This window comes from Aquarana catesbeiana, linkage group LG13 (genome assembly GCF_042186555.1).
Source record: "Aquarana catesbeiana isolate 2022-GZ linkage group LG13, ASM4218655v1, whole genome shotgun sequence".
NCBI classification, from domain to species: Eukaryota; Metazoa; Chordata; class Amphibia; order Anura; family Ranidae; genus Aquarana; species Aquarana catesbeiana.
Genome location: NC_133336.1, coordinates 56,424,484 through 56,444,108, shown reverse-complemented (window position 1 = coordinate 56,444,108; position 19,625 = coordinate 56,424,484).

Sequence of the window (19,625 nt, the reverse complement as noted above, 5' to 3'; positions counted from 1 at the left end):
TATCTGCATGCGACAATGTACAACATTTAAAGATATATTTCGAGGCCTGCTATTTCTTTATCTAAGGTGAGAGTCTAGAGAGCCTGTTTGAGTCGGCAGTTGTTATATGAAGAAGAACACTAGTATCATCTACATCTGCATCTCTATTCATCCCAGCGGTCACTATTTCCTATGAACTTTTTATTGTCTTATTTATGAACTTTTCCATTGCTATATTCACCCATTTGAATCATCCTGCACTTTGGTTTTTGCAGTTTTGCACACTTATTGCACGTTTTTTGCATTTTTGCACATTTATTACAGTTTTCCTTTTGTGATTCAATATTGAGATTTATGAATGTTTAACACATTTTTTCCGATTGATGAATTTTTATTTCTCTGAGCTGGACTTTAAGATTTGTTGTTTTGCACACCTGCACATTATTATTATGATTTTTATCTGATGCGATTATAGTTTTTATGATAGATTTTATGCGCGAAATCTCTCTATCTCTACAAAGACAAGTGTGTCTTGCTTACAGCCAAGCATGGTGGTGGGAGTGTTATGGTCTGGGGCTGCATGAGTGCTGCTGGCACTGGGGAGCTACAGTTCATTGAGGGAACCATGAATGCCAACATGTACTGTGACATACTGAGGCAGAGCATGATCCCCTCCCTTCGGAGACTGGGCCACAGGGCAGTATTCCAACATGATAACGACCCCAAACACACCTCAAAGATGACTACTGCCTTGCTAAAGAAGCTGAGGGTAAAGGTAATGGACTAGCCAAGCATGTCTCCAGACCTACACCCTATTGAGCATCTGTGGGGCATTCTCAAACGGAAGGTGGAGGAGCGCAAAATCTCTAACATCCACCAGATTTGTGATGTCATCATGGAGGAGTGGAAGAGGACTCTAGTGGTAACCCGTGAAGCTCTGGTGAACTCCATGCCCAAGAGGGTTTAGGCAGTGCTGGAAAATAATGATGGCCACACAAATTATTGACCCTTTGGACCCAATTTGGACATTTTCACTTAGGGGTGTATTCACTTTTGTTGCCAGTGGTTTAGACATTAATGGCTGTGTTGAGTTATTTTGAGGGGACAGCAAATTTACACTGTTATACAAGCTGTACACTCACTACTTTACAACAGACAACAAATGCGCCACTCCAGTTGAGATTGTTATACCGATTGAACTCCACGCATGGGTGCTAGCCCTGATTCACTTCCATGGAATACATGTATGTAAAGGAAATGGCTGAATACCATGACAATTAAAGTCCATTTATTGCAACATCCTAACAGAAATCCCACAATAATCCACACATTACAGTAGCAGGTACAGAAGGTTGACGCGTTTCACACAAGTATGCTGTGTTTATTCATAAACTAATAAGCACAGCATACTTCTGTGAAACACATCAACCTTCTGTACCTGCTACTGTCTGGTGTGGATTATTGTTAGATTTCTGTTGAGATGTTGCAATAAATAGACTTTAATTGGCATGCTATGCAGCCTCTTGCTTTTCATATATATATATATATTGTAAGAGGGACTGGCTCAACTGGTATTGACAGTAGTAGACCATGCACAAGGCAGGGATGCTCAGGATCAACACTCAGCCCTTTTCAGCAAAACTGAGACTTAAAGTATAACTAAAGGCAAAAGTGGAGAGGGATTAGAACACCTGTCAGATTTTTATTGCTGCCTGTGCCCGTTAAAGAAATTCATCCTCTCTATTTGTCCTGTTTACCATTATCATCATCATTATCATTATCATTATCAAGTGAAAGTAAAAGAAAAGCCCAAATTTTTGGTTGTCCCTAGAAAAGTAATACAGGGGAAATCTTCCAATGGGGACACTAGTTCTGGTGATCTGCCGGTCCCCAGGGAACTCCCTTAATTTGCATGGATTTCCTTCCACTTCCTGTTTGGCTATGGGACAGGAAATCCAAAATTAAAAAAAAGTTTTGCCTATAGTTCTACTTTAAAGTGGTTCTAAAGGCTCAAGTTTTTTTTTTTTACATTCATGCATTTTTTTCACATTCATGCATTCTGTGCATGTAGGTAAAAAACCTTCTCTGTGCAGCAGGACGCGTAGCTACCCCTAATACTTACCTGAGCCACTTCTCGATCCAGCGATGTGCACGAGAGCCTTGGCTCTTCGTGTACTCTCCTTCCTCATTGGCTGACAGTAATGGGAGCCATTGGCTCCTGCTGCTGTCAATCACAGCCAGTGGACCAATGAGGAGAGCGAGGAGGCGGGGCCGATCCTTGGGCATGAGCCTGCTTAGGTGCCCACATTGCAAGCTGCTGTTTTCTCTGGGGTCACTCTGTAGAAGGGAGCGCCAGCGGGGGACCCAAGAAGAGGAGGATCCGGGCTGCTTTGTGCAAAACCACTGCACAGAGCAGGCGAGTATGACATGTTTGTTTTTTGTTGTTTTTTTCAAAAGAAAGCCTTTAATGGGTAGTGTTTCTTACGAGAATTCTTAGGAAATTAATGTTCTAAGAAAGTTTTTCTAATCATTACTGAGGTCAAATCGGCATTCTATCATTTGAAAATTCAAAGGAGCGGTATGGAAACTTTCTCTTGAACAAATTAATTTCTAACAATGTCTGTGGTTTTTGTTCGGTAAAGTCCATTCATTCCAAAATAATATATTAAAAGCAAACAAAATCTTTTGAACGACATTCAAATATTCTGAGAATATTCTAAGAATTTTTGTACAAATTTTACTAACTTTTCACCTAAGAAGTCTGTAGGACTTCCTGCATATGCTTCTAAAATATAGATATAAATGCTGCTATGCTATCCTGCATCTGAACAATGTGTTCAATTAGATTTTTGCAAGGTGTGGCCTTTTGCTTCCATGTTTCCAAGGCTATATCCAGGAGCAACTGAACGCTGTGGCACTTTCCTTACTTAAAAGATTAGTTAAAGTAGCAGGATGTCCCAGTCTTTTCCATGCTTATCAACCACTTTTTTAACATACCTTTCAGGGTTCTTTTGATCCATTCTTCCAGCTCAGTTTGTGGCTTTGGTATCCCAATAATCACATTTCCATGTAAACAGCCATGGTAACCCTAAGCCTGGCTAAGATTTCCCTTTTGAGTTTAGATACTTATGGGCTTACCTACATCAGCTCACTGCTCCTCAGGTAGCTTCTCATGATCCTCAACTCTTTCAAAGATTCTGAGGTAGGCTTCAAAATTATCCTCCAGACACAATTTCTGTATAGCGCTCTTTACCAGTTGTCAAGGTGTTAATGTTGTCCCCTGCTTCCGTAACAGGGTCTGTATCTGCTGCTGTAGCAATAGGTTCACTTGCTGTCCCTCTATAAAGGCCTGGTGGGCTACAATCAGCTGTTCTAAACAGTGGTTGTAAACCCTTACCATATACTCAGTGAAGTGACTAGCCTCTGGTGATACACATAGTTGAAACAAATCCTCTTGTGTTAGGTTGTACCCATTTATCAACAAGCATCTATTTTCTACAACTGTTTAAAATCAGGATTTAAACAGATTAATTGAGCTTCCAGAGGCAGGGGGTGGAGGTCTGACATCTCAAAAACCAAAGCTCAGGGAGAAGAGTTAACGCGGACCTTCAGTCATTTTTTTATTTCAGCACCTAATGTCCCAGATCACCCCACCAGACCAACCTTTTTTGGTGATTTGAAGGGGTACTACTTGTGTGGCAAATGCCGTGCCTGTGGAATTAACACCCATCGAGGTAGAAGGATAACTGAGTTCACTACAGTTGGCACAGGTGTTACTTACCCCATAAAAACATTTATCACAAGCAGGACGAAGTGTGTGGTCTACCTTCTCAGGTGCCCTTGTGGCCTTGAGTATGTGGTGCGCACTATTCGTATGTTGCATGTTAGATTAGGGGAACATAAAGCAAAAATCTGCAAGGATTTTGATAAGCATAACGTGTCAAAACATTATGCTTTGAAACATAATTGTGACCCCAGTGGTACCACTTTTGTGGCTCTTGAAAAGTATGTACCCCATTGGTGCAGTAGTAATGGAAGGGGAATATCTCTAGGACTGAGACCAATTGGATATTCAGATTGGGGTCCCATACACCTGGGGGTCTCAATGTGGAGTGGGACATCAACTGTTTTATCAATATCAGTTTATGTCCGTTATCCATCTTAAGTTGAGATATTTTTTTCATTTTCATACTTTTATTTTATTCATACATTTTATTTAATTTTGTATACTTCTTTTGATTATACATCTTGTTTGATTACGGATGGGTCAATATATTGTTTTTACGCATCTTATTTAAACAGGGCATATTGGATTGATATGTTTCCACACTGGGGACGACTGCGAGATATATATACATATTTCTTTCCTATTGTAGGAATAACATTCACACTGACAGGCACAGCAGGCCATTTATCAGACTTCTTTGTACCTGAGTCCGCTTGGGCAGAAGGTGGTCTCCCTTACGTATTTGACTCGCAGCTCCTGGTAGAATAAACAGAAGACAACAGGAGTTTGGAATGGTATGAGAGCCTGGCAGTAGGATCCAGATGCTGGTAGGTAGATAGTCTTTCAACAAGACGTTACACAGGCAAAAGGGTACTGAGCAGGAGCAGAGCAGGCAGGTCTGAGCACAGGCAGGGTTCGGCAATAGACGGGCAGCGAGGTACAGAGGAGCAGGCAGAAGGGAGGCTCCCGCTGTGTGACGGCGCTCCTCGTCTGACAGTTCTTAAATAACGGGGGGGCGGGGCCACCCGGTGACCCCGCCCCACTCTGACGCACGGTGACTTGACGGGACTTCCCTGTGACGTCACGGGGAATGCCACAGGGAAGTCCCGTCATGTCCCGTGCGTCAGAGGGGGGCGGGGTCACCGGATGGCCCCGCCCCCCGTTATTTAAGAACTGTCAGACGAGGAGCGCCATCACACAGCGGGAGCCTCCCTCCATGCCAGCATGGATTGCGGAGCGGCCCGGAGAAGAAAATGAAGAAGAGAAGAAGAGAAGAAAAGAAGAAGAGAAGAGCGGGAGCCTCCCCCCCATGCCATGGGTGTGGAGCGCCCGAGGAGAAGAAGATAGAAGACGCCGCGGAGGAGATGCTGGACGAGAACGCCGGAGGAAGAACCAGAAGAGCCAGAAGAACCAGAAGAACCAGAAGATGAAGGAAGATAGAAGAAAGAAGAAGCATTTAAATAAAGGAATTGTCAAAAACTGTCTCTTGTCATTTTTAACATTTTTGACACTTTTTTCGTGAAATGGTAGGGGTATAAGTACCCCCTTACCATTTCACACAGGGGGGGGGCCGGGATCTGGGGGTCACCTTGTTAAAGGGGGCTTCCAGATTCCGATAAGCCCCCCGCCCGCAGACCCCCACAACCACCGGCCAGGGTTGTGGGGATGAGGCCCTTGTCCTCATCAACATGGGGACAAGGTGTTTTGGGGGGCTACCCCAAAGCACCCTCCCAATGTTGAGGGCATGTGGCCTGGTACGGTTCAGGAGGGAGGGGGGGCCGCACTCTCGTCCCCCCCTCTTTTCCTGCGGCCTGCCAGGTTGCGTGCTCGGATAAGGGTCTGGTATGGATTTTTGGGGGGACCCCACGCCATTTTTTTTTTTTTTTTTTGGCGCGGGGTTCCCCTTAAAATCCATACCAGACCTGAAGGGTCTGGTATGGAATTTAGGGGGAACCCCACGTCATTTTTTTTTCTAAATTTTGGCCGGGGTTCCCCTTAATATCCATATCAGACCTGAAGGGCCTGGTATGGAATTTAGGGGGACTCCCACGTCATTTTTTTTTTTTTAATTTTGGTTCGGGGTTCCCCTTTGGGGAATTCCCATGCCGTTTTTATCAATGAACTTCTATGTGTATTGTCGGCAATGCAATAGCCGCGGGTAGTTTTAAATGAGTTTTTTCCTTCGAAATGTCATTTTGCTGTCAGATTGTTCTAAACACGGGAAACATGCGCCCCTTTACAGGCATACTATAGACACCCCCCAGGTACGAAATTTAAAGGGATATTACACTTTTATTGATTGACTTTAAGCATTATTAAAATCACTGCTCCTGAAAAAACGGCCGTTTTTAAAACTTTTTTTTGCATTGATCCATGTCCCCTGGGGCAGGACCCAGGTCCCCAAACACTTTTTATGACAATAACTTGCATATTAGCCTTTAAAATTAGCACTTTTGATTTCTCCCATAGACTCTTAAAGGGTGTTCCGCGGCATTCGAATTTGCCGCGAACACCCCAAATTGTTCGCTGTTCGGCGAACTTGCGAACAGCCAATGTTCGAGTCGAACATGAGTTCGACTCGAACTCGAAGCTCATCCCTAGTGTGCGCTCTTCCTGACTGTTGAATACTACAGGAGTTGCGCTTTACCTTCCTCACATTTATATTTTAATCAGCACCTTTGGATCATTTGATCCGACCAATGGCAGCGCTTCTTTGTACCGCCAATGGACTATTTAGAGCACTAGAGCAGGCGTGTGGGTGCACCCCTGATGACGTCACGTATGACGAAATGATCGTCGAGATGCTACGCACACACGCTCTGCGCATGCATGATCGCTCTCACACACTAATGTGTTTTTACTCTGTTTGGAATTCCAACTTTTTACTTGATTGATCGAGTGGCTCGGTTGTGGGTCATCTTGTTACATGCAGCATTGCATCACCCTCTAATAAAAGCCTTTTTCTTTAGCAATATTGCACTATTTGGAGTTTTTCCCCTTTTCTTCTTCTTTTTTATATCCGTTCACTTGCACTTTTGGCTGTGGGACTGGACTACCGCTCAGCGCCTGTGGAAAGCATCAGGTGGTGAAGGCACGGCACATTGGAACATTTCTTCAGGCTCCAGTTATCAGGATACTTCTCCTACAGGATCTCAGATGCAACAAGCCTTGTATGACCCCCCTGAATAAGGGCGGTCACTGGCTTTCTGGACTGGAGTGGACTACCGCTCAGCGCCTGTGGAAACCATCCGGTGGTTAAGGCCCAGCACATTGGAACATCTCTTCAGGCTCCAGTTATCAGGATACTTCTCCTACAGGATCTCAGATCCAACTAACCTTGTATGACCCTTCTGAATAAGTGTGGTCACTGGCTTTCTGGTAAGCCTCCCATCTCTCTGTGGTGGTGGTCTCACGTGGTCATGTCTATCTAATGTCCCACTATCTATGAATGATTCACTTCACAGCGCACTAGGATTTTATTTATGAACTCAAGTCACTTGTTAACTTTAAATAGAATACAGAAATTTGTATTTTGTGCCCTATTGATATATTGAACATTTGCTTAATCAATTGCTGTTGTGCACTGTACTGATTGTTTTTTTTATTGATTTTCATGATTTATGGTTTTACACCATGGTTATTGTTTGCACTTTTGCACTTTAGTTTTTAGTTGTGGCACACACATATTTTTCAATTTTTTAGCACTGCACTTTTTTTATACCTAAATAGTAAAAAAGGGAGGTCAGATCACATTGGTCCCATAAAGCATGATGAAGGGATCTGGTTACTGAAGATGGAGAGATGGCGAAGGTATTGAATTTATTCTTCTCCTCAGTCTTCACAAGGGAATTGGGGGGCTTCAGTAACCAAAACTGCAATGTTTATCCTCATGACAAGTCAAAGGAAGCGCCCTCATGGCTAACAGAGGACAGAATTAGAAATAGGCTTGAAAAAGTAACATCAATAAGTCACCGGGACCAGATGGCTTGCACTCGAGGGTCCTTAAAGTGGAGTTCCACCCACTTTTACAACTCTTCAGCATCCCTCACTAAACTGTGCACTGTAAACGAATTGGATATTTTTACATTTTTTTTCTCAGCACCTACTGTATATCTGCTGTATTAATTTTTCACTTCCTCCTCCCTGGCCGTGGCCCATCGCATCATTTCCTGTTTGCAATGCCTTCTGGGAAGGGGCGGCAACTTCCTCTGACACTGCTGTTGCTATGGAAACCTGACCTGAAACCTATTACACTGCTTGTGCTGCACTGAGCATGTGCGAGATCTGCAAGGAGATCCAGGAAGAAATACAGTTTGGCTTCAGATGCCCACACTTAAGATGGCCACGGCCTGCTGCAAGTTTATAAAATAACAAACTACTGCTATAAACTAACAAAACAGACCTTAGTTTACAGACTAACTTTACTAGAATACATTAAGCTTGTGTATTATAGGGGTATTTTTATATAAAAAGTATAATTTCGGCCGGAACACCACTTTAAGGAACTCAGTCAAGTAATTGCCAGACCATTGTTCCTAATTTTTACGTACAGTCTACTGACTGGAATGTGACCAGCTGATTGGAGAAAAGCCAATGTAGCACCAATATTTAAAAAAGGGCCAAGATACATCCTTGGGAATTACAGACCAGTTAGCCTAACATCAATTGTATGCAAGCTCTTGGAGGGGATGATAAGGCACTATATACAAGATTTTAGTAATGACAACGGCATCATTAGCAGTAATCAGCATGGATTCATGAAGAATCATTCTTGACAAACCAATCTATTAATCTTCTATGAGGAGGTGAGCTGCCATCTAGATAAAGGAAGGCTTGTAGACGTGGTGTTTCTGGATTTTGCTAAACCATTTGATACAGTTCCGCATAAATGTTTACTGTACAAAGTAATGTCCGTTGACATGGACCATAGGGTGAGTACATGGATTGAAGTGATAAATGGGGAGTACTTGGAATGGTCTGGGGTGGAAAGTGGTTCTGTAGGATAGGTCCCAGGGTTCTGTCCTGGGACCAATCCGATTTAATTTATTCATAAACGACCTGGAGGATGGGATAAACAGCTCAATCTCTGTATTTGTGGACAATACTAAGCTAAGCAGGGCAATAACTTCTCCGCAGGATGTGGAAACCTTGCAAGAAGATCTGAACAAATTAATGGGGTGGGCAACTACATGGCCAATGAGGTTTAATGTAGAAAAATGTAAAATAATGCATTTGGGTGGCTAAAAAATGAATGCAATCTACTCATTGGGGGGAGTGTCATGCCTTGACTGGGAATCAATCCTGGGACCTGATGTTTTTGGGTCAGTTCCCTACTGCCTAATTCACTAGGGGACTTCCATCTGTGTAGAGCCCTTGTTATTCCCTGCTCCTTGATTGTGGACCCTGGCTCCACCCAGTGACCAGCTGTAGGCAGTCACTTGATCTAGTGACCTATAAAACATCACTTTCCCTTCCTGTCTTTACCCTAGTATAGGTCCTGTTTCCTGGTGTTTAACAATTTATATTTCTGGTTGCTGACTTCTGCCTGTTTCTGACTACGCTTCTTGGTCTCCTCCTTTGGATTTACGCTGATCGTTGTTGCTGATGCTGCCTGTTCCCAATGCCTCTTCCTGGTATACCCCGTGGATTGCTGCCTTGGTTTGTTGACTTCACTCTCTACTAACTGTGAGTTGCTTGTTTTGTGTTCCTTGATATAGTCTGTTGCACCTTCTATTGTGGTCCCTTGATACTGGTTGCAGGATCTCAACCATCCCTCCGCCTGATACTGGGAACTTGTTGGCTGCTCAATCTCGGGCACCTTCTAATCTTTCGTTCCATCTAATATGTTTTATGTTCCTTAAGAATTACGTAAATAAGTTTTGCAATGGGCCCATGGACAGAGGATAACCGGACATCCTGGTACCAAATAGACCTTCTCACGCCTGAAATCCCTGGTTTGGTGGCCTACCCTAAAGAGGGATGTAATAGCCTTTTTTTAGCTGACTCTGCCTGTTCCCAACGCCTCTTCCTGATATACCCCGTAGATTGCTGCCTTGGTTTTCTGACTTCACTCTCTACTAATTGTGAGTTGCTTGTTTGGTGTTCCTTGATATATCCGGTTGCACATTCTATTGTGGTCCCTTGATACTGGCTGCAGGATCTCAACCATCCCCCCACCTGATACTGGGATAACAGGACTACTGGTCAGGAAACCGGAGTGACATTTGGAATCTCCTGACAGGGAGGACCTCTGGGGAAATCTAGGATGGAAAAGGACCTGGGGGTCCTAGTAGATGACAGGCTGAGCAATGGCATGCAATGCCAAGCTGCTGCAAGCAAATCAAACAGAATATTGGCATGCATTAAAAAGGGGATTTACTCCAGAGATAAAACGATAATTCTCCCACTCTACAAGACTCTGGTCCGGCCGCACCTAGAGTGCGCTGTCCAGTTCTGGGCACAAGTCCTCGGGAAGGATGTGCTGGAACTGGAGAGAGTACAAAAAGGGCAACAAAACTAATAAAGGGACTGGAGGATATTAGTTATGAGGAAAGGTTACGAGCACTGAACTCTCTGGAGAAGAGATGCTTGAGAGGGGATGTGATTTCAATGTAGAAATACCACATTGGTGACCCCTCAATAGGGATAAGACTTTTCCGCGAAAGGGAATTTAATAAGACACGTGGTCATTCACTAAAATTAAAAGAAAAGCAGGTTAAACCTTAAACTGTGTAGAGGGTTCTTTGCTGTAAAAGTGGTAAGGATGTGGAATTCTCTTCAACAGACAGTAGTTTCAGCTGGGAGCATCGATAATTTCAAAACGATTAGATAAGCACTTCAACGACCTCAACATACAGGGATATACAATGTAATACTAACATAAAATCAAACGAGGAACAAAATGAGAAACCATCCTCCTGCCCCTCTAGTGGGCCCCCCAGGGGCACATCCGAATCCTCTACCCATTCCTGATCCGCAGATGCCAAGTCTAGGGCAGGGGAAGGGGATATTTCGCGTTTCCTCCCAGCCTGGGAGGAGGATGCGAGCAAATTAGCTATATTTCCTTCCAACCTAGCCAGGGCTGTAGCCAAATTGTCTTTAGTGAAATAGGCAGAGGCTGGAGTGTTGGAGGTAGCTACAATGCCAGCCTGGTCAGCTGCTTCAGGGCTTTCAGGAGAGGATGATACTGTGGAAGCATGACTAGGGTGCTCAGACCCTGACCGCTGCACTTTTGCACTCCTTCTCCCTGATTTTGTTACTCTCTTTTGGGAATACATAGTCCTAAGCTCACAGCAGAGGTACTATTACCATGCATCTATTGCTGAGCTTAGTCTTAGCAATGGTTAATATTCCACTATCATTCTCAGCAAGATGCTAAGTAGATGCGTCTGAATTGCCTGTAGCCAATCACCCAGCGCTTACATGCCCTTGGACTGTGCCTGTGTCCCTCCTTCAACCAGCACTCTGTACACGGCAATGGCTTATACAAAGCCGCCGGTCCGTGCCTGCGCCGTGAGAAAGCATGCACGCCGGCGGCGCTAAGCCCCGCCCCCTTGTGACAACCTCTCAATCCACAAACTGTGAAGGAGGAGAGTGCATGCGTGTGCAGCGGTACACACCGCCAATCCCGGGGGGAGGAAGGGAGTGAGTATACTGCCTGGATTCTTCCCCCTTCTTCCCCCTACGAGTAGCTGCTGACAGGAGCCTAGGAAGCAGACCCCTCCACAGGTACTGCTTGACACAGCTATCCATAGGGACTAGCATGCGATGTTTAACACTACATATGTCAATAACACCCTCAATAACACCCTCTAGTGGTTGAAAATATAAATACAGGCAAGACAACATCTACTTAAAACTTAAAACTTACTTCCTGCCGCAGGGTACAAACTGGAATACTCACAGTGACCCAATCTTCACCCATAATGGCGGGTTGGAGTCATGCCAGACCTTCAAGGACGGGTCCCCTTTTTAATGTAGGGTCCACTGCCTTAGACTTGTATAGCGCCCTGCCAGAACAAAACCTGTGGTAAGAGAATGTGACCAAGGCGCTGGATCCCAGGGCCCAGTTCTCGTAAAGAGAAGCGTTACGGCAAAACCTCATTCTTCCGTACCGAGGCTCGGGTACCATTCACCTTAGCCTTTGATTGTGGCCTTTGAATGGATCCGATTGTGCAGCTCTTTGACCCTGCAGGTCTTTCCAGGGTGCTTCTTTAGCACAGATCTTAACCCTGACCAACACCTTAGACACTGGCGAAAAAACTGAGGTACTCCCTGTGTGGGAGGGGTTATATAGGGAGGGGGAAGTTCCTGTCTGTAATTATGCCAGTGTCCATCAACTGAAGGTGGTGTATAACCCATACAGTTATTACTGGTGCTCTGTGTCCCGTGATGTACAAAAAAGAAATAACATTTTAGAATCAGCAGTTTTTGAGCTCTATTATGCTTAGGATAAGATGATGTCATCAGTCTGCTGCAAGAAGGAGGAGCATTTCATCAGTCTCCCTGCAGTGGCCAGAGGCAGCACTGCAGCAGAAGTGTGATATGTGTCAGATATTTATGAACATGGCAAGAATGCACATCTCAAAAAGACACAAGTCCATCAAGTCCAACCTATGTGAACCCCAGAGGATTTGGTTTCAGGTTCACAGTTACAAAGGTTGTTGGTTCAATCACTCACTAAAACAGTGCGTTTTTGTTATAAATTACCCTTAGCAGAGACGGCTGAAGCACCTTTTTACTCTTTGGGTTCAATGAAACCCCCCCAGGGTTCACATGCTTTTCCTATGCACCCGTTGCTAGAACAGCTTATTTACTTATTTATGCTGACTGGGATCATTCAGATAGGCATTTTATTCCTCCTAAAAGATTCTCTCAGATTTATCCTATGGAGGAGAAATTTACTAAAAAATTGAGTTTGCCAGCAATAGATGCGGCTGTTTCTTCTCTGAATAAGAGTCTTACTTGTCCAGTAGACAATGTTCAGGTGTTTAAGGATCCAGCAGATAAGAGACTGGAGACATTGCGTAAAGCCTCATTTTCCATGGCTAGTGCAGTTGCACAGCCTGCAGTAGCGGCAATTGTCATCTGTCAGTCACTTAATGACAAAGTAAAACAAGTCATCAAAGGGGACCAGGTCCCGGATTTAGCAGAATTGCCCAGAGCCTTTTATTTTGTGGTTGACACTATTAAAGATTCTATTCATCAGGCGTCTCGCCTTGCCCTTCTGTTAGTTCATATGTGCAGGGTTTTGTGGCTTAAGCATTGGTCAGCAGAGTTGCCTTGTAAGAAACTGCTGACTGGGTTTCCCTTTCGTGGGGAATGATTATTTGGGGATGACTTGGATAAATATATTCAGAAGATATCTGGTGGAAAATGTACCCTTCTTCCAGTAAAGAGAAAGAGTAAGCGTTTCTCTTTCAAAGGTTCTGCCTCTCCATCGCCAGGGGTAGCGGCCTCCAGACAGTTACGACGGCCTCCGCTGTCAACTCCAAGAGGAAGGCCTCAGAACCAAACGCAGGGCCAGAAAAAGCCCTGGGGGCAGAAGTCTACAAAGCAGATTTCCAAGGCCTCCTTATAAAGAGGCGCCCCCACTCGATCGAGTGGGGGGAAGGCTCTGGCAGTTCTCAGGAGTCTGGCGGGAGGAAATCCAGGACAAATGGGTCATCTCCACAATGTCTCTGGGGTACAAACTAGAGTTTCGGAAGTTTTCACCGTCTCGCTTTCTAAGATCGAGCATTCCCAAGGACCCAATAAAAAAGTCCTTATTTCAGGCACTAGAGAACAGGGGTTGGGGTTTTATTCAAACCTCTTTACAGTGCCAAAACCAAACGGAGGTGTCAAACTCATTTTAGATCTCAAGGGTTTGAACCGATTCCTAAACATTCATTCGGGGAGGAGAAATTCTAGCATCAATAGACATCAAGGATGCATATTTCCCGCTCATCAAAGATTCCTGCGATTCGCAGTAGAACAGCGGCATTTTCATTTTGTGGCCTTGCCCTTCGGGTTGGCCACCGCACCTCAGGTGTTTACAAAGGTCCTGGCTCCGCTTCTGGCAAGATTAAGATTCCAGGGTATAACAGTGCTGGCATATATGGACGACCTGCTGCTGATAGATCAGTCCATAGCAGGGCTAGATCAGCATGTGATAAGCACGGTCAGATATCTGGAACATTTAGGTTGGGTTCTCAACCTGGAAAAATTGTCCTTACGACCAGTAAAAATGTTGGAATACTTGGGTTTAGTCATAGATACTACCCACAAGAAAGTGTTTTTACCCCAGGCAAAGGTTTGCGCCATAAGAGAACTGGTGCTCTCGGTCAGGACAAAGGAGAGGCCTTCTGTCTGCCTTTGCATAAGGTTGTTAGGGAAGATGGTAGCCTCATTCGAGGCGGTTCCCTATGCCCAATTTCATTCAAGGTTTCTGAAAAACAGTATCTTGGTTGCCTGGAGCAGGAAAAGACAGGTTTTGGATTGTCCAATGGGTTTGACTCCAAGTTTTTGTCAAAGTCTCAATTGGTGGTTGTCAGACAAAAATTTGCAGAAAATAAGACCTTCATACCCGTCACTTGGAAGATAGTGACGACCGATGCCAGCCGTTTGGGCTGGGGAGCAGTCTTGGAAAAAGACACTGTCCAGGGGAAATGGTCGGATTCTGTAAGGTTCCTACCCATCAACATTCTAGTAATTCGGGCGGCATGTCTGGCCCTGAAGGCCTAGACAGACTACGAAACTGTCCTGTCCAGGTTCAGTCCGACAATGCCACGGCAGTAGCCTATATCAATCATCAAGGCGGCACCAGGTGCCGTGCTGCCCAGAGAGAGGTAAACCATATTCTATCTTGAGCAGAAGAGCATGTGCCCTGCCTATCTGTGGTGTTTATGCCAGGAGTGGAAAATTGGCATGCAGACTTCTTAAGTCGTCAACAGTTGCTCCCAGGAGAATGGTCTCTGCACCCCAACGTCTTTGGGGCCATATGCCAAAGGTGGGGCATCCTGGACATAGACCTGTTGGCGTCCAGGTTCAGCAAAAAGTTGGACAATTTTGTGTCAAGGGCAAGGGATCCGCTAGCTTGCGCAACAGATGCCTTAGTAACTCCTTGGGATCAGTTTTCTCTGATCTATGCGCTTCCTCCAGTCCGCTTGCTCCCGCGTCTCCTATGCAGATTAAAAGGGGAAATGGAAACTTGTAATCCTAGTGGCTCCGGCTTGGCCCAGGAGATCCTGGTATGCGGAAATCGCGAGAATGGCGGTAGGGGATCCTTGGACTCTTCAGTCCGGTGGGCCAGTGTTCCATCCTGCCTTACAAATGTTAAATCTGACAGTTTGGCTGTTGAAACCCTCATTCTAGAGCGTTGTGGGCTTTCAAGTCCAGTAATAACTACCCTGATTAATGCAAGAAGACCAGTCTCTAGCGCTATCTACTCTAGGGTCTGGAAGGCCTACATCTCCTGGTGCGAGAGTAGTGGCAGGCATCCTCGCAAGTATGTCATAAGTAGAATTCTATCCTACCTGCAATCAGGAGTAGAGATGAAACTAGCCACAAGTACTATCAAGGGTCATGTCTCGGCTTTGTCGGTTTACTGCCAAAAACCTCTTGCTTCTCATTCTTTAGTTTGGGCCTTTATTCAAGGAGTAGGGATGAGCTTCATGTTCGAATCGAGCGCATGTTCGACTCGAACATTGCCTGTTTGGTCGTTCGCCAAATTCCGAATGATATTTGGTTTGCGCCAAATTCGAGTGACGCGTCACGGCCCATAATTCACTGCGGCATCGCAGTGCATTGCTGGCTGATGATTGGCCAAGCATGCACTATGACCCGCATGCTTGGCCAATCACAGCGCCATCTGTACAAAGAGCCGTAATTGGCCAAAGCCAGGGTGGCTTTGGCCAATTATGGCTCAGGGGGTTTAGTACACGCCCCACACTATATAAGGCCGCCTGCACGGCGGCCCTGTGTAGTGTGTTCCGGCGTTGAGAGAGAGATAGATAGACAGAGAGACAGTGTCATTTGATTTAAGTTAGATAGAGTAGGCAGGCGAGTCAGTTAGCTGTACTTACAGTGTATTGTGTATATATATATACATCCTAGGTGTTATATATATATATATATATATATATATATATATATATATATATATATATATATATATATATATATATATATATATATATATATATATATATGTATATACACTGTATTCAGTTTAGCTAGATCTGTTCCTGTTATTTTCTTCCTACTACTGACAGGCAGGCAGGTGTTTTTACAGTATTTACAGCTACCTTTTTTTTTTACATTATTGTTAACATTGTTAACATTATGTCCATCAATGTTATTTTGGGGTAGGTCAGTGGATTCCCATCAACTATCAATACTTATATATATAATTATTATTTTTATTATTACTGTTATTCCATTTTAAACTTCTATTGTTACTGCCATATTCTTATTTTTTATCATATATTTATACCCCTCTGTAGATAATTGTCATTATCATATTTTGCAACGCCTTGTTTTTACAATGCCACACATAGAGCTCTCTCTTTTCAGCCACCTGGCGTTGTATTGCAGCCAGCGCACGCACATATAAGCTCCCCTGTCTATTTTCTATCACTACACTTGAGAAAGGAGCGCGCATGCGCCCCACGGCTGTTGCGCATGCTCTGAAATGCGTCGTGTTTCCATCCACCTGGCTGACGTCACACACTGGCTCTGCAAGCTGTCCTCTCCTTCCCTGCATGAGTGGCGGTTCCCGTCCCGAGACTCTGTCCTCGTTTGCAGCCACGGATTAGCGAAACCCCCCCAGCTTGTGTCCCATCCGCACCCTGTTATCAGTCATTGACTCACAGAGAGCATTGTTCCTTGCTTACATGTAAGTGGCTATTACTTCTGTTATTATATTGAATAAAGCAGTTTTACTTAGAGGCGCTCCTCTCTCTCACTCTTTTTCTCATGGATGGATATTACCGCTGACTCATGGTCCAGCAGGCATGCATAGGGACGTTACCTATCTTTCACCGTGCACTGGGTGACTCTTCTGGCAGCTGGGAAGGATGCAGGACAAGGTGCAGTAGTGTTGGTTGTTCTGCCACCACACTTCCAAAATACTACTAGTGGTGATTCTGCCACACCTCTCTCCTCCACCCCCTCCTCTTCTTCTTCCTCCATGGCCTCTTCCTCGGAACCAGCGGTGCTCTGTAGTCGTTCAAGGGGCTACGCAAGTACGCAGGCCAAAAGATGCCATGCGGTGCTTGAGCTGGTGTGCTTGGGGAACAGGAGCCACACTGGGGCAGAGATTCTGTCAGCTCTGCAGGGGCAGGTTCAGAGGTGGTTGACGCCACGCCAGCTTAAGGCAGGTATGGTGGTTTGCGACAATGGCACCAACCTCCTCTCTGCCCTCCGACAGGGACAACTGACCCATGTGCCCTGTTTGGCTCACATCCTTAACTTGGTGGTTCAGCAGTTCTTGGGCAGGTACCCGGGCCTACAGGATGTACTGAGGCAGGACAGGAAAGTCCGTGTGCATTTCCGCAGGTCATATAATGCCAGTGCTCGGCTGGCTGACCTCCAAAAGGAATTTAACCTGCCCAAGAACCGCCTAATCTGTGACATGCCCACCAGGTGGAAATCAACGTTGGCCATGCTGCAGCGGCTGCACACGCAGCAGAGGGCCATCAATGAGTACCTGTGCGACTTTGGCACCAGGACAGGGTCAGGGGAGCTTGTTTTTTTTACCCCACGCCAGTGGGCCATGATCAGGGATGCATGCACTGTCCTGTCACCATTTGAGGAGGCCACGAGGATGGTGAGCAGTGACAGTGCATGCATCAGTGACACTGTCCCCCTTGTTCACCTGTTGGAGCACACGCTGCATGGAATAATGGACAGGGCACTTGAGGCAGAACAGAGGCAGGAAGAGGAGGACTTCCTTAGCTCTCAAGGCCCCCTTTATCCAGACAGTGTTCCTGCTTGCCCGCTGATCACACGGGAAGAGGACGAGGAGGAGGAGGAGGAGGAAGAGGAGGATTGTGTCAACATGGAGGTGGAGCCTGGCACTCAGCATCAGCAGCAGTCTTTAAGGGATCATTTACAGTCCCAAGAAACCCATGGACTTGTACGTGGCTGGGAGGAGGTGGCTGCGGATCATGTCGTCCTTAGTGACCCAGAGGACCCTGGACCGAATTTGTGGTATCAAGGAGAGGGATCAATACTGGCTGGCAACCCTCCTTGATCCACATTACAAGGGTAAGGTTGCGGACCTTATCTTGCCATCGCAGAGGGAGCAGAGGATGAAACATCTTCGGGAGGCCTTGCAGAAAGGTCTGTGCAACGTGTTCTCAGAGACTGGGAGGTTACAAACTCCTGTTCCTGGACAACGTGTTGCTGAGGCTTTGGTCAGTCAAAGAAGGAGCGGTGGAGAAGGTGGCCGTCTGACCGATGCGTTCAGACAATTTTTTAGTCCGCAGCCCCAAGGTATGATCGGTTCCAGTAACCATCGCCAGCGTCTGTTTTACATCGTGCAGGACTACCTAGGGGCAAGATCTGACTTGGACACCTTTCCCACGGAAAATCCTCTGGGTTACTGGGTCTTGAGGATAGATCACTGGCCAGAGCTTGCAGAGAATGCAATTGAGCTACTGGCCTGTCCTGCATCCAGCGTTCTTTCGGAACGCACATTCAGTGCTGCTGGAGGTTTTGTAACTGATCACAGGGTGCGTCTGTCCACCGACTCGGTCGATCGACTGACCTTGATAAAAATGAATCAGTCTTGGATCACCACCAGCTACCAAGCACCTGATGCTGATGTAACCGAATAATTTTTCTTGAAATGTCAGATTCCTTCAAGACTGCCTATGCTGATGCTGAGTGACTATCCTGTTATGCTGAGTGACTATCCTCTTCCTCCTCAATGATCATGCTGATAGCTTGTAAGAATATTTTTGGTTCTGGGCACCGCCACGAGTGGCTAAGGCCCAATTTTTCAGCCCCTGTGTAACAGGGGTGTGTAATTACAATTTTTGATGCAATATTTTGCATGGAGGGTTCGTTGCTGCACTCAACTAGAGTATTTGTGAGGGGTTGCAGTGTTGTGGCACCAGCACCAGTGCCTAAGGCCCAATTTTTCAGCCCCTGTTTAACAGGGGCGTGAATTACAATTTTTGATGCAATACTTTGCAGCAGGGCTTGTTCCTGTGCTCCAACTAGAGTATCTGTGAGGGGTTGCAGTGTTGTGGCACCAGCACCAGTGCCTAAGGCCCAATTTTTCAGCCCCTGTTTAACAGGGGCGTGTAATTACAATTTTTGATGCAATACTTTGCAGCAGGGCTTGTTCCTGTGCTCCAACTAGAGTATCTGTGAGGGGTTGCAGTGTTGTGGCACCAGCACCAGTGCCTAAGGCCCAATTTTTCAGCCCCTGTTTAACAGGGGCGTGTAATTACAATTTTTGATGCAATACTTTGCAGCAGGGCTTGTTCCTGCACTCCAACTAGAGTATCTGTGAGGGGTTGCAGTGTTGTGGCACCAGCACCAGTGCATAAGGCCCAATTTTTCAGCCCCTGTTTAACAGGGGCGTGTAATTACAATTTTTGATGCAATATTTTACAGGAGGGCTCATTCCTGCGCTCCAACTAGAGTATCTGTGAGGGGTTGCAGTGTTGTGGCACCAGTGCCTAAGGCCCAATTTTTCTGCCCCTGTTCAACAGAGACATGTAATTACAATTCTTGATCTAATATTTCACAGCAGGGCCAGTTTCTGCGCCCACCAAGAGTAACTGTGAGGACTTACAGTGTTGTGGCAACACCACCACCAAAGGCCCAATTTTTTTGCCCCTGTTCAACAGGTGCATGTAATTACAATTCTTGATCTAATATTTCACAGCAGAGCCCGTTCCAGCTCCCACCAAGAGTAACTGTGAGG